Raw genomic sequence first — 15,766 nt, 5'->3', positions numbered from 1 at the left:
AAAGAAAGAAAGAAAGAAAGAAAGAAAGAAAGAAAGAAAGAAAGAAAGAAAGAAAGAAAGAAAGAAAGAAGAGAAAGAAAGAAAGAAAGAAGAAAGAAAGAAAGAAAGAAAGAAAGAAAGAAAGAAAGAAAGAAAGAAAAGAAAGAAAGAAAGAAAGAAAGAAGAAGAAAGAAAGAAAGAAAGAAGAAGAAAGAAAGAAAGAAGAAAGAAGAAAGAAAGAAAGAAGAAAGAAAGAAAGAAAGAAAGAAAGAAAGAAAGAAAGAAAAGAAAGAAAGAAGAAAAGAAAGAAAGAAAGAAAGAAAGAAAGAAAAGAAAGAAAGAAAGAAAGAGAAAGAAAGAAAGAAGAAAAGAAAGAAAGAAAGAGAAGAAAGAAAGAAAGAAAGAAAGAAAGAAAGAAGAAAGAGAAAGTCTTTACCTTGTCTTTTTTTTTTTTTTCTAAAGTAACCTTGTACTCCTTTTCAATTTTCCCTTCAGAACTGCTCTCCTCTCTTTTTCCCCCTCTCTCTTCCCCCCCCCGCCCCCCTTCATTATTTTAATGGCTATATCCTTGCTCTGATGTGTCAACGGTTGCGGAAAATCCTGTGAAGCAAGGGCTTAATGAAATGGCAGCTGGAATAGAGGGATAAAGTTCCTTTGGAGCAGCTTCAAAGGGGAGAGAGGAGCAGTGTTAGCAAACAGAACAATGGTGCAGGGATGCTCATACACAGGCCAGGCACATCCAGCTGGCTGTTTAGACTCGGCACCCTAATGAGGCATGAAGCAAAATGGGTAAGTACATGGTAAGGGAGAGGAATCGAAAGAAAGAAAGAAAAAGCAAAACAAAAAATCAAACCAAAACAACAACAAAAAATAAAAACAAACAAACATACAAACAAAAAAACCCAACAAAGCACTCCTATACATAGTAAGAAAATATTTAGACATTTAAAAAACTGCCAAAAACCCTTCTCTGTTATAACTTCTGTGTTATAACAAACATGTGCTAATTTTTTGAACCAAGCCTCATAAATCCTAGATTTAGTCTTCCCTTCCCTTCCCTTCCCAGAACTTCCCTTCCATTCCCAGAACTTCCCTTCCCGTTTTATTGTACTTCCCCAACTAATTTTCATTCATCATTTTCAGGGTACTTTTTCTTGTTGTATAATTGCTATTATTTCTGTTGGATTTATTATTGAAATGGAAATTGTGGCTACAGTAGTGAATGAAGACAAACCCCAAATGATACAAATAATGGAGATATCAGCAGTGCGAGCTATATTAAGAAAAAAAAGATGATATGCACACGCCCTAAAAGCACTTACATCAGACCAGCTGTGAAGATGTCATTAATAAAAGACAGAAAGAGCATTACTGTTATGCAACTAGACAGAAACCTCATCCTTCCACAATACTGAAGGCAATATTTCCAATCATAGAGCATCAGCCTGTGCTGAATCTCGTACCTACAACACAAAATCTTTGATCCCCACCACTTGAGTTAACTCTGCTAAGAGGAAATAATAGCAGACTATAGTCTTCAAAGTAGAGTAGTAAAAATCATTAAAATGTGGTCCTGACCTGCACCTCACAGAGCCAATCAGTGTGCAGAATTATTTCTAAAATATTTTCCAAACCTCCATAAAAAATTTATATTTCAAGGGTTATTGACAATCTATCTAGAAATCTCAAAGATTTCAGCTATATTACAACTATAAATGAACTGGGGAAGCAATTAAATGCAGTTATTGTAAAAAATATTAAAATATTGTAGAAAAGCCACAGTCCTGACATACAGATCTTACTGGTCTAAAATGTGAAAAGGCACAGTTAAGATCCAAAGAGAAGATAGATATTTTATGTGTTGTTTACAGAACTGTGTTGCAGAGCAATTAACTTATTCCATGAATACTTTGCAATCCCTTTAATTAAGGGATAGAGGCAGGGAACCTTTATAGCAGTCTTGTTTTAGGCTACAAGGACTGGACTTTAAAAACTTTCCATCATCAAGTCTAACAACAGACTTGAGTTATCAAGATTAATCTCTTGCTTCAAGGTCAATTAAGAACAAACATAAGCTTGTATTCAGACTTATTTATTCCTAATATTGTCACTGCTTGGACATATGCCTGGGACCAGATGTGAGCTATCACCCCAGTGGTGGTGGGGCACAGACCTGCCTGGTGTCTGTCTGGCATTCTGGTGAGCAGAGACTAAGCCAAGACTCATTGGACATGCATATACCAAGGTCTGCTTTTCTGCAAAGACATCCTACACTGGAGTTATTCACTTACTTTTTCATATCTGCAAGGTAGATTAATATTGTAATTTAGCTTCATGGTTAGCAGAGAGAGAAAAGACATTGACCCTTCTGGTTTTCTGTTGATTAGAACTATATAAACTTCTTTATGATGGGTGTGGTGTATGCTTATTTCCCTTTATTGCCTTTCATGGGAACAAAGGATAACTAACTCAAATATCTATTTTATATTGTTTATATTTAATTTGAAGCCTCCTGACCTTTATGCCATTTGGGATGGGGTTTGTCTTTCCTCTCTTTGCTCAAAAGTTTAGCCTCAGCCCTAGGAAGAAAAGGTTTGTTTACCTCCATGTCTTTCAGGGGCCAAGAAGTTTAGCTGCTCACTCTTACTCTCTGTGTCTTGCTGGGAGGTAGCATTTCTTTTATGGATGTGTGTAATATCTGGAATTGAAATTTAGTTGAAGGTTTCTTTCCTTTATTTCTTTTCCCCATCCCTCCCTCCCAGCCTTACTTTTCTTGCCTCCCTTTCATGGACAAAGGTAAGCGTGAATTTATCCTTGTCATGCGTGACAACATTTCATTTTTTACTCTGCGGGTGGTAAGGATGGAGGCTGAAATGATGATGCAGCTTCTCTTCACCTCAGTCAGGAACAGGCTGCCTGCAATCCACACATTCAACATTTCTTTCTTCATATTTTTTGTTTTCTGATCAAGTGCTGTATTAGGGAAGAAAAACAGAGCAACAACAAAAAAGTACATATTCTTTCTCCTCCAGTGACTCTAAACATTCTTCATGGAGATCTTTTTGTGATGGACTATTCATACATGGTTAAAGTATATGTAGATATCAGTTACAGCAGTAAACAGAATTTATTTACATATAGAGTGCATATAAAAAATAATTTATAGAAGGGATAAGGACTGCTAAGTTATATAAAGAAGAGAAATTGTATTTAAGAACCTGCAGCAAACTTTGTCTGGTTTAGATGGCTTTCATCAATTTCATAAACTGAAAGACAAAGCTATGATAGGATGCTGGTATTTTGAAACCCTTTAGTCTTTGAAATGTAGTGATTCTCTGGCAGCATTTCTCTATGCCCACAACAGGAATGCTACTCTAAATTGGAAATCAGCTGTAGGGCCAAAATACCTGTTCTACATTTTATAGATTTAACCCTGCTTTTTAAAATGATGATAAAAAGAAAGCTTCCACAATTTTCCAGACAGGAAGCTGAGGTAATAATGAACATTAGGCCTGGATTCATTACAGCCACTTTACTTCGAAGCCCGTGGTCTAAATCATCCCCCAAAAATATTTGTCTCTGTCTACTGACAATTTCAGGGACCTAAGAGAACTGATTCCTATGTCAGCATTCTATTATAGTATTTGAAAACTGTGGAAAATAAACTAGCTTATACTGAGATTTATGCAGAGTTTGAATTAGAGACAGGAATTTAATTGGGATTTGAGCCACAAGGACAACCTTCCTTCCTGTTTCTACGCTGCAAAATACAATTATGATAATAAAAAAAAAAAAAAAAAGAAAACAGAAAAACAAACAAACCTACATGAAGTGAAAACAACTAATTCACTGTCTTAGTCTTCCAATTTAAAAGCCAGAGTGGATAAGGAAAGGACTGGTTGCTTATAACTGTGTTCCTTTGGCATACTAAAATATTAAATAGTAGGGACAATGGGGGTTTGTGCCAGTTTGCTTTGGTGCCAGAATAGAGATTTTTGGCACATTCTGCTAGCATAAACATAGTGTCAGTTGATTGTTTACAGCTCTTCCATGCCTTGAATATCTTTCCACCTGTTTCGCTGCAAAGCAAAGTGACACCACAACTGAAAAACACACATATCTTCTATTTCTTCAGAGGAAAATAAATAATTAACTGCTCCTGATAATATGCAAGCTATTTATTTTACCACGTTGGCTTGCAGACCTTCTAAGAGAAAAATCTAAATTCAAGATCCTATTCCTTGTCCAAACCCTTGGTTATTGAGGAGAAAGATCAGCAGTGTTTAAAATCCTGACTTTAACAATCTCAGAAGGTCTTACAAATCCCTGTAGACCTGTTATCTTCAAGACTGTATGTATCTTGGATAACCTTGGTCTGTAAATTAAGGATAATTACCTCCTGCTATTCAGACTTCTTATGTCTGCAGATGCCTGGAACCTGAGACTGACACATGCAAAACTGTTGCAAGGCCAAATTAAAAGATATAGGCACATGGCAAACAACTTGAGGAGGGAGGAGGCAGTGCAACGGAAGTGAAAAATCATAAAATACACCATATGGTGAATGAGGGAGTAAGTCTGTAATTATTATTTTAGAAGTATAGGATTGTAAGTCACATCATTATTAAAGCTTTCTGTAGCCATTAAACAGGAAATAGTTAATCTGAGTTTTTCCTCACCAAACTAAATACAGCAGTTCAGTGTTTCCCATGTACTATGAGGAAGGCTAGAGAGGCTGGATTTCTGAAATGAGTTTGGAAGAATAGACACTTAAAATATGCAGTTAAAGTGCTGAGGAACAGTTAATGTACAGAAAAAATATGAGTCAAATGTTCTGCACTATGTCATCTTTCCTCTGATGCACTCTATCCCTTCTTTGCCACTCATATTTGTTAAAAGAATTACACTCTGCAACTGAATAAAAGTCAGGTCTGAGTCCTCTTTCACTACTAACTTTCTGCAGCATAGTAGAGGGAGGAAGTTGAGTTTTGAAAAGGGCTGAAGCCTGAGTGTTATCAGACATTGCTTCTTTATTTTTGCTGTCCTTTTGATAGAGTTGTTAAGTCTGGAAAAGACCTCTGAGATCACCAAGTCCAGCGCTGCCAAGTCTAGCACTAAGCCATCTCCCCAAGTGCCACATCTGCGTGTCTTTTAAACACTTCCAAAGATGGTGATTCTACCACAGCCCTGGACAGCCTGTTCCAATGCCTGACCATGCTTTCAGTGAAGAAGTTTTTACTAATATCCAGTCTAAACATCCTTGGCAGAAACTGACACCATTTCTTCTCACCCTAACATTTGTTACTTGGGAGAAGAGACTGATCCCCACCTGGCTACAACCCCTTGTCAGGGAGCTGTAGAGAGCAATAAGCTCCCTCCTGATCCTACTTGTGTCCAGGCTGAGCCCAAGCAGCTCCCTCAGCTGCTCCTCATCAGACTCCAGCCCCTTGCCCAGCTCCATTTCCTTCTCTGGACATGCTGCACCACCTCAGTGTCCTCCTTGTCATGTGAGGCCTAGGATGTGTGGCCTCACCAGTGTCCCCAGTACTGGGGGACAGTCACTGGTGGTCACACTATTGCTGACACAAGCCAGGATATCATTGCCACTTTGGCACACTGTTTTCATTCCAGCCACTGCTGACCAGCATGCAAAGGTGTTTTTCTGCTGGGCAGACACTGTCCCGAGCCTGAAACACTGTTGGACATGGTTGTGACCCAGGGGCAAGACCCAGCCCTCAGCCTTGCTGAATCTCACACAGTTTGCCTCAGCCCCTGGATCCAGGTCCCTCTGCAGAGCCTTCCTGCCCTCCAGCAGATCAGCACTCACACCCAGCTTGGTGTCTTCTGCAAACAGACTGCACTCAATCCCTTTCTCCAGATCCTCGATACAGATAAACTGGCCTCAATACTGAGCCCTGGGGAGCACCACTGATGTCTGTCCACCAGCTGGACATAATTCCATTTACCAACACTCTCTGGGCCTGGCCATCCAGAGAGTTTGTTACCAACCTCCATGGCATGTAAAAGTTGAGTTGAATATGTATAAATAAAGGTGTGGGATTTAATGTGATATTCAGTTCAAGCTCCTGAACACTGGGAATGGTCAGAAGCAGATTTTTTTTTTCCTATTTTATTCCTATTTCCTCTCAGCTTCATAAAACTTGGATAGCTTTTCTGTGTCTGTGAGGGATTTCACTGGCAGCATGTAAGACATTTGCTGTACACTTAGCTGTGCACTTCTCAGACTGCCACTAATATTTAATTTATGCCTTTAAAACAGTGATGACATTGTGAAACTAAGAATAGATTCCTCACATAGAGAAGTTGTATGTCACATGTTAAAAGGAAATGGCCAAAGGAATTTAAGAAAATATCCTGTATAATAAAATCTTAGAACACGAAAAAATAAAATTTAAAATAAACTCAACCAAACCGATTAACCTAAAGACACCTACACACACCCACACACAGACACCTACAAAACCCACTTCAAAGTCTCAAAGACTATATTTCTGATAAATTGTTGCAAGTATTTCAGCAGAATTTTCATATTGTATTTTGATCAAGTCTTAGAGTTTTTTCCCCTATTCTACTGCATAACTCTCAAAGCCAATTTTCTTTTCATAGAATTATAAAATTATTTGGTTTGGAAGGGACCCTAATACCTTGTCCAAATACCTGACCATGGGCAGGGACATCTTTTATTAGATTGGTTGACATCATAAACTGACATGGGGAAAAAAAGTTACATCTATATTAAATTCCCAGAGTGAAGTAATCTGAAATCTTATATATGCTTTACATGCTACTCTGTCAGTCTCACTAAGACCTTGAATGGGCAATGCTCTCAAGGAGTTAATGATCTGACTCTGCATCCTTGGGCTTATATGACTCAGAATCTATAATAAACATGTACATGGAACAGATTACAAAAAATACACCGTGCTGGTCAATATATAATGTACAAGATGTTTTTGAAGTTAGAATTGAAGACAGGTTGATCGTAGTGAGCTTTGTTTGCTTGTTTTACACAATTAAAAAAAATGTTTTATTATTTAAACATTAAACATAAGAACGATCCCTGAAAAAATGAGGTTGTGAAAGGTGTAAGTCAAGCAGATATAAGTAAAAAAAAAAAAAATTCCCCAATTTAGGATTCCATTATTGAATGGTTAATTAATACAAATTTTGCTGGTTTATATGATCAGTGTTATTTTTTTACACACAGTCTTTGTTTATTCAGTTATCATTACTCTACTTTAGCAACACATGAGCAGAGTTAGGCACCAACCTTCTCTAAAGTAAACAAAGCCAGACTTCTGTGCCTATAGAGACTGTATAGTATAATTTATAATTATATGCATAAATTTACTGATGCCTTCATTGTTCTCCACCATCCCACTCACTAGAAGGAGCCTCTGAAACCTCATTGCTCTAGCAATTTACAATCTTCTTAATTTTCTTTTTAGCTTAGATTTGTTCCTAGTCAACTCACTCTATTTATTCTTATGCCAACACTAGTGTTAGGCTAAATAGCTCATGTGTCTCCTTGGTGAGCTCTCCCTATTTATTTATGGACAACCATCATATCCTTCTAAGTCTTCATTTTTCTTGGGTAAACAAACTTTGTTTTCTCACATCCTCTCTATTGACAGGCTTTTCATTGCTTTGATCACCCTAATAGACCTGTTCCACTCTTGGGCCAACCTCTGTTCATTTTCCTTTATAAGTGTTCTCTTTTATATTCTCTAATTAATCTTGCAGCCCTTGAGCACATCAGTATTTTTTCAGTCCACCTCTACCTATTGTCATTATTCTTCTCATACCCTTACTCCTATACTAGGGAGATAGATTCTTGATTTTTTTCAGACCACATAGCTTAAAAAAATTCCAAAGTTGCTCTTCTTTCAAGATCCTGATCTCTTTAGTGCAGCTAGCTTCCCTTCATTTGTCAGAAACTATCCTGTAGAAATTGAAATAAAACTTGGTTTATTTAGGTTCTGATTTAACTTCAGTTGAATCAGCTTGCATTCTGGCAAATTTATTTATTTTTTTCACCATCACATTTATAACACTCTGATTTCATTTAAATTAAATATCTTTACATTTTTTTCAGAGAATTAAAAAAGGGAAAATCTCAAGACAGTCTGTATATGCTGTCTCCAAGAAGAACAAAGGCAAATTGCATTATCCTGATGACATGAATGCAAATCATTAGGAGAAAGCATTTCTCAAACAGTTACATGTGGTCAACCCAATCCCCAGTGCCAATTTCTCCCCAGATATTAAATTATTTTTATAACTTAAAAATTGTTACAAAATGCAAATGATGGTGAAAAAAGCTAACTAGAAATTAATTTACTGTGTGTTGATTGGCTAACAAAAAATGCAATTTTGATCCCTAGAGTTTATAGTGTTCAGAGTTTGGGGCAAAACAGTGAATTGTAGGGTCAACCTGCCTGGCAACAAAAAGAGCTCAGCATTTGCCAGAGGTGGTTATAGCTTCCCAAATGAAATATTTCCTGTCTAATACAAAAATTGAGTTATTCCATTCCCTGTTATCCTTTGTTCCCCACTGCCACATTCCAAGGTGCAAATGTAAAATGACTCCAGAAACTTATTGTATTCATGCTTCCAGATTCTGTGCCATGCTTAACTACTTAGGTGCAACATGCACAGACACGAGGAACTAAAATAGCAAGAAGCACATTGTCTAAATATATATGGGCTTGAGTTTCAAAATGAAACATCTGTGATTCTTTGGATTTTTTTTTTGTTTTTTTTTCTCTTTGACACTACTTTTCAAAAAGAAAAAGAATGAAAAAAAAAAAACTGAGAAGAAAAATCTCAGATACTCCTCTGTTTAAATATAAATGCTGACTTTCTAAAGAGAGAGAAAAAGCAAGAAAGATGAGTGAGGGGCATTGGCACCCTCAGGGAAAATATCATCTCAAGAGAACTGACCTTTCAGAGAAAGCAAATTAAATTATCTTTCTCATCTTTTACTAGTGCAGTGACATCATTAAAATTCACGTTATATACCAGCATGCTTTCTTTTGTATTCATAACCTTAAACCAAAATTAATCAGTTGTCACATAAAGTTAACATATTTGTTAATGGTGCCCAAGCCCCAATATGCATTGTCTCAAGAAGACAACTGTAAAATAACACAAATATTGTAGGGCAATATCTTCCTCACCTTGTATCAATCTTTAGAAAATCAATCCAGAGCATGTTGAGCTGGGGATGAAAGAGTCCCTGCATGATGAAAAAACAGTAAGTGTGTTAAACAAGCGTTTAATAAATAGAGTCCCCTGAAGTAGTGAGGTGCCACCACTTGTGCAATACTTGGAGGAGAGGAAGGGTGAGAACAGCAGCCTCTGGAGAACTTTACCAGGGGTGCTTTATCTCTCTTCTTGGCTCATTGAATGCTCTGTTCTCCCAGCTGTTACTGCAATATTTCCTATGGACCATCTCTGTAACCCTTTTATTCGGGAGCTCAGTAGAGACTCTGCATTTTCAAAAGAATGGGATGCTGGAGTTGGTGAAACCATCCCAGAGCCTCAGGTTCTCAGGCTATTCATGCAGTCAGTAGGAAGAACTGAACACCACAACTAGAAGTGACAAAGTCTATGTGCAGATTCAGGGGGAAACCACAAAAGGAAGAAGAACAAGAAAAGAAAAATCTATTCCCTTTCAGTATAAAATCCTATAACTAGGAATTCCAGTTGTTCTCAGTATCACTTGGTTAAAAAAAAAATAATAAAAGGGGTGGTTTTGGGTTTTGTTTGTTTGTTTGTTTTGTTTGTTTGTTTGTTTGTTTGTTGGTTTGGGTTTTTTTTGATGTATATGTGAGAAAAATATAAAAGCAGAAAACCAGAGATAGGCAGATGAAGAGACCATGCAATGTGTTTCAGTGAGAATTCTGCTATTGTGCATGAGCAATACAGCCTGCACATTTTGTGAAAATTATTTTATATGTCCATATAGTACCTTAGTAAAAACATAATAACACTGTAGAGTCAAAATATATCACCATGGAAAAGTAATGGAAAGGAGACCTTAAAATTTTTCCCCAGAGTAATAAAACATGTCATTGAAGAGCTCAGAAGTGGGTTAATGCACCCACATGTCCAGATGCCTTTCTTTATAACACTGCAAATAAGAAAGTAATCCTTACAATATAGACTTGACTTCTTCCTGAACAAGATATTTATTTGTTTCTGTAGAACAGTCTATGCCCATTCACATTAAGAAAATATATTTCTTTTTTTGCTATAAAGTAAGAGATAATACATAGTATATGTCCTATTGAATTTATATCCCTTTTTAAAAATAATTTCAAAGATTATATTCTTCAATTTATGCTCTATGGACTGTCTTAAGATCAGATCTTTTCCCTCTATATATTCCCAAAAATCCTTTAACTTCAATTGGAACAAAGATTTTACTATGTGAAAAAAAATAATTTCAAATCCTTGTACAACATGAGAAGATGTTCAAAACCAGAAAGATTCTGAAAGTATTTCACTTGAAAAAGACAACAAGGTTTTTGGTATGTTCTGTACATCTTTTGAAAATCAAGGTATTTGAACCTGTCACAAAAAAGTCAATTTCCCCAAATCACTTCCCAGTAATCACTGCCATTGAGTCAAAATAACCTCTAGAAACTGGGGTAGAGGAACAAAACTGAGTAAGAAGGATGAGACTGATCACCTAGTCAGGCTATATTCAGTTCCAAGAAAAGGAGAAATCATACAAAATTTAACAATTTCTAAAAGCCTGGCATTCATGAAAGTGTTACATAACCACCTGAACAGATTTGCCAGGAACAGTTCATTTACTTCCCACCATTACTAATTCAATCAGTTCTGTAAGAAGAGGAATACCAGGAAAGAATGAATAGTTGACGAGTACAAGTACAGTTCAGACATCACTACTTGTGTTCATTGTGTGATGCCTCTTGTCCTGTCCCTGTGTACTGCTGGCAAGAGACACTCCTTCAGATCAGATATTTATACCTACAGGTAAGATCCCCATGACACTTCTCCAGGATGAGCAGTCCCAGCTGTCTCAGCCTCTCTTGATAAGGCAGATGTTCCAATCCTCTCTTTGTGTCTGTGGCCCTCCACCAAGCCCTCTGTATTAATTCCACGTCTCTCCTTACTGGGTAGCCCAGTTCTGGGTACTGAAATCTAGAAATATCACAACAGGAATATCACACCAGTGACACACACTGACAGAAGGGAAGGGTTATCTCCCTCCCCTGCTTGCAAGGCTCTGTTTAACACAGTTCAGGTGGCTGCTGGCCTTTGCTCCAAGGTGTGCTGCTGGCTAATGCTTACCTTGGTGCCATCATGACCATCAGGGCTTTCTCTGCTGGTTATTCCCCAGATTGTACTGTTACATGGGGTTATTCCTTCCCAGGTGTAGGGCAAAATGCTCAGCCAGGAAGGATAAATGCATTGAAGTAAGCATGGTAAGCTACATAAATATTGCACAGGAAACAATGAAATATGTGATTTTCTCAATCACAAGAAAGGGAACAGTCAGTTATGGGCATTAAATATGGAACAGAGTTTTGCAAAGAAGACATACAAACTCATCCCTCAACCTTACTCTTTAGTGCAGCTATGTTATGGTATCCACTGTTTTCAATTTTACTTTTTTTTTTTTTTTTTTTAATAAATGAGTTTAAATTAATGCTTTGTCTGTGTACAGAAGATAGAGAGGGGCAATGGAAATAGCCTCAAGTTAAAAATGGAATAAGGAAGAGGATAATTTGTTCACTGTACAAGATAAGGATTGGGCTTAAAAGCTCAGCAAGAACATTCCTTCTAGAAATCACAAAAAACCTTTCCAATGGAAAGGGAAGTGAAAGTCTGACATCAGCTGTTGGGAAAGATGTGGAGACATCACCACTGAATTCTTTAAGAATTATTTGAACACACTCCTGTTAAAAATGATGAAGGCAGATCTGATCTGACCATAGGACAGACAGATGAGTTAGATGGTATCTTGTGATCCTGTACAGCCACAGTTTGATAAGATTCTAAGATTGTATTACATGTAAAAACACATGTCCTTAGAGATAGGAATAGGTGTGAAATTTCCCATGATCATAATTATAATATGAAAAGAAATAGGGAATATTGGAGGAGAAATAACCTGAAATCTTAGACTGATAGTCTTCCACATCTACAATCCTGTAAACATTTGCTTATTTGAATCAATCTCACATCACTGAAATCAAATTATTAAATTATTCAAGATCTAAATGTGCTAAAATCCATGTGGGTCCTGTTTGCAGTTAGTTTATGCCTATTAGGTGCTGCAGCCAGCAATAAAGAAGAAAGCATCTGGGTACTTGCCAGCTAGAGAATGGCATTGTGTTCACACATCAAAAGCAATAGAAATAAGGCTTCATGTTTATGTGCTCACGTTTGCATGACAAGGCCTTTTCCCCCCTTTTTATTTAGAGCTGAAGCTCTGAAGATTCCTTTGAAGAGAAAGGAAGAAAGGATTCTTAAGATAAAAATATTGATGATTAATTTAACCCCTTAAGCTAAAAGTAATCATCTCTACATCACCCTCTACTGAATTTTGAGCTACATTTATCTTCACAGAGCCTATGAAGGAAAGGGGTACAAACCCCAGTGAGACCTTTGTTCTCATGTATGGTGTACTGGCACAACCCAGGCTTCCTCTGAAAAAGGTTTTGAGTAATAATAATTTTTCCGTTATGCTTTTTTTACTCAAATTAATATTCTAGGATAACAGTATTTTTTTACTCAATTAATATTCTAGGATAACAGGAAAGTGAATTTGGTATTGATTTATTTATCATCCTGTCTGTCCTCTCTCTGTGTCTTCCACAAACCTGCCCAATATACTGATGTTTACCACTTCAGTTCCCACTGTGGTTTTATGCATACTGGCTCAGCATTGCATGCGTGTGGTTTTAAACATGTGAATGTTGTAACACAGTAATAAGTATCAACACCTTTAATTTTTGTTTTGTTTTGTTTTGTTTATTTGCTGAATGTGATCAAGATCCTTGTTTCTGAACCCTTTTAAAAAATTGTCAATTTTTAAGGGAAAGAAACCCAAACACAAAACAACACAACCTCCCCTCAAAAAATTAACAGAGGCTTCTGCCCAAAAACCTATTCTTCCTCTGAAAAATACCCTGTAGTACAAATACATGCAACAACACACATACATTAAATTTTGCTGTTTGTGTAGTTTGCTTTGCAGTCTAGGCACAAAAAAGGTCGAGGGACCCAGCTATCTGCTGATATTTGATGGAGACCCACAGGTTCTGGAATTCTTTCATGGGTCTGGAAGACCACCATTGCACTAGTGAAGGTCTCTTGCTGCCAGGGCTGGAGTTTACCCCTGTGGGTTCCCAAAAAGACATAACCATGTCATGCTATAGCCCAGAGCACAGAGATAAATTCTCCCAGTGCAGTGAATGATGTTATTGTGATTCACAGTGGGGAAATGCTACTGCCCTCTGGTTTTAAGAGATCTATCATAAAGAGAGCTCTGAACTTGACAAAGTTCCAAGTTTGACATTGATAAGAAAAATTATAATCATAATAATTGCAAAATTACAGTAATGATAACAATAACAGCAATAAGAACAGCAGTGGTGATTTACTGTGGTGATTTATCTCTGATGATGAGGGTAATAATAATAAGACCTAGTTCTCTGTGAAATATTCTGTACAAAATGCATGCTTTATGACTGCATCTTTTGTTATGCTTGAAAATCTACTGCCAGTACCCCACCCAAATATGGTTTTACAGTATATATTGACTGCACTGAATAAAAGTGAATAAATAAATAAATTGACATGTTTAAACTGAGACTTATATGAAATTTAACTGGCCTCCTTGGCCTGTGTTCTTGATAGGCATGCAAAAACCATGACAGTGTTAATGGAATGTTAATATATTCTTAAAATGCTGAGAGAGTTGCCTTTGAAGTGATTTGAAATTAAAAAAAAAGAAAAAAGAAAAAAAAAAAAGGGGTGGGCTGGAAGGAAAAGAAAGAGAACAGAGAGGAGAAGGAAAGAGAGAGAGAAAAAGAAATATATATGGAGAGGACCAGATTGATTGTGGGGTTTTAGATATTCCCTAAGGGGAAGGACAGAAGGACTACGAAACAGCTCTTTCCCTTTATCATACAAGCAATTACTGGCAATTTGTTCTGGCCAGTAAAACTTCTGATATTATCATGGTTGCTGAGTAATTTATCATCAAAGTTTAATGTGAAAACAGGTGACTGTGTAATCACCAATCTAGGAACAGAAATAGAATCGTTATTATTTCTGCCTGAAGAGAGGGGTACTTTTTTTTTCTTTTTTTTTTTTTTTTTTTCCTTTCTGTCAATTGACTTAACGGCCAAAAGGCTGTTCATCACATCACCATGAATTATAAAACCTCTATTAAATATTCATAAAAGTTTTGAAATGAATGTGTGATAGAGATGAAAGCCAGGCTAATTTAAATACCTACCAGACCTGTCTTAATTACAGAGGTAAAATGAGATATAAAAATTATAGCAGCAAGGAAAGGGAAAAAAAAGTTGAAACAGTTATTCCCTACATTATGTGCATCTTCTTTTTAACCAGTGATGTGTAATTTGTACACAAGCTGAAGTGTACAGTTCTATTGAAAGAAATCAGTTTTTAAGATCCATGATTTTATACTAATGAGACATTTTTGGGTCTGTGGGAAGTGACACTTCAATGTGAACTTGTTTCTTGCTATGCATTTCTGTGAGTATGTATGGGTATATGTAAGGAAATTGTTCAATTAACTTTAAAATGATAGAAAGAAAACTAATGGGTGCCTGCAGTGGTGAGAAACACAGAATGTTGGGAAAAGTTGAAATGTGCAAATTCTCCCTCTGATAAATAAATCTGGACTTGCTCAGTCTCCTGGTCTTTATTGGATACTGTGTGGGATGTTTGAAGAATGAATCTGTCCATGAGTAGAGGAGATCCAGGCTTAATTGTGTCTAGCATCCTTTGGTTGGGCACCAAAGAGGGGTTTGTTTAAACACACAGACTGAGATGCAGAATCAGGCCTTTGCTTTGCAACACAATTTGTCAGCTTCACAAAGCTGGTAAAAACAACAACAACAACAACAACAACAACAACAACAACAACAACAACAACAAAAATCCCCACCACTCTAAATGAATAGATCCAGGACTCACAAGGGAAGATGCACAGCCATGCTGGGCTATCTAAGCTGTGACTGCTTTCCTTGGATTTAGATTATCGTCCAATTGTTCATGGCTTTTATTTTGAGCATCCAAAATATTCCTTTTTAAAGAAATCAGGCTTTCTAATAATGAATTATCCTACCTCAAATAATTATTAATTAGGTGCATGGGATTTTTTTTTTTTTTTTTTTGTAAGATAACTGATTTTGATTGCAGGTTTCATTGTAGCAAATATGTGAAGTTAGATTCCAAAACCTTGCCACAGCTACAATACCATGTATATGTATAATAGCTGCACTCTGGTAATGAAAGGAAAGTACAAAGATTGAGTGCATAAAAAACCTCTGCCTGATTAGTGTTTGTATTAATATTTGACTTTGAGATATTTTGATGAAAGAGCAAGTTGATGTAGTTAGAAACATGACATTGTGGCATTTTTCATTTAAAAAAGATCTTATATATGATAAGATATATATGATATATAGTTAAGACTACTCTTGGGGAGGTAGCTAGACTTCTCAAATGTATTCCAACTCTTTTTCTATGT

This window comes from Vidua macroura, chromosome Z (assembly GCF_024509145.1).
Source record: "Vidua macroura isolate BioBank_ID:100142 chromosome Z, ASM2450914v1, whole genome shotgun sequence".
NCBI lineage: Eukaryota > Metazoa > Chordata > Aves > Passeriformes > Viduidae > Vidua > Vidua macroura.
The sequence above is the reverse complement of the archived record's forward strand: the minus strand, read 5'-3'. Positions refer to the sequence as shown.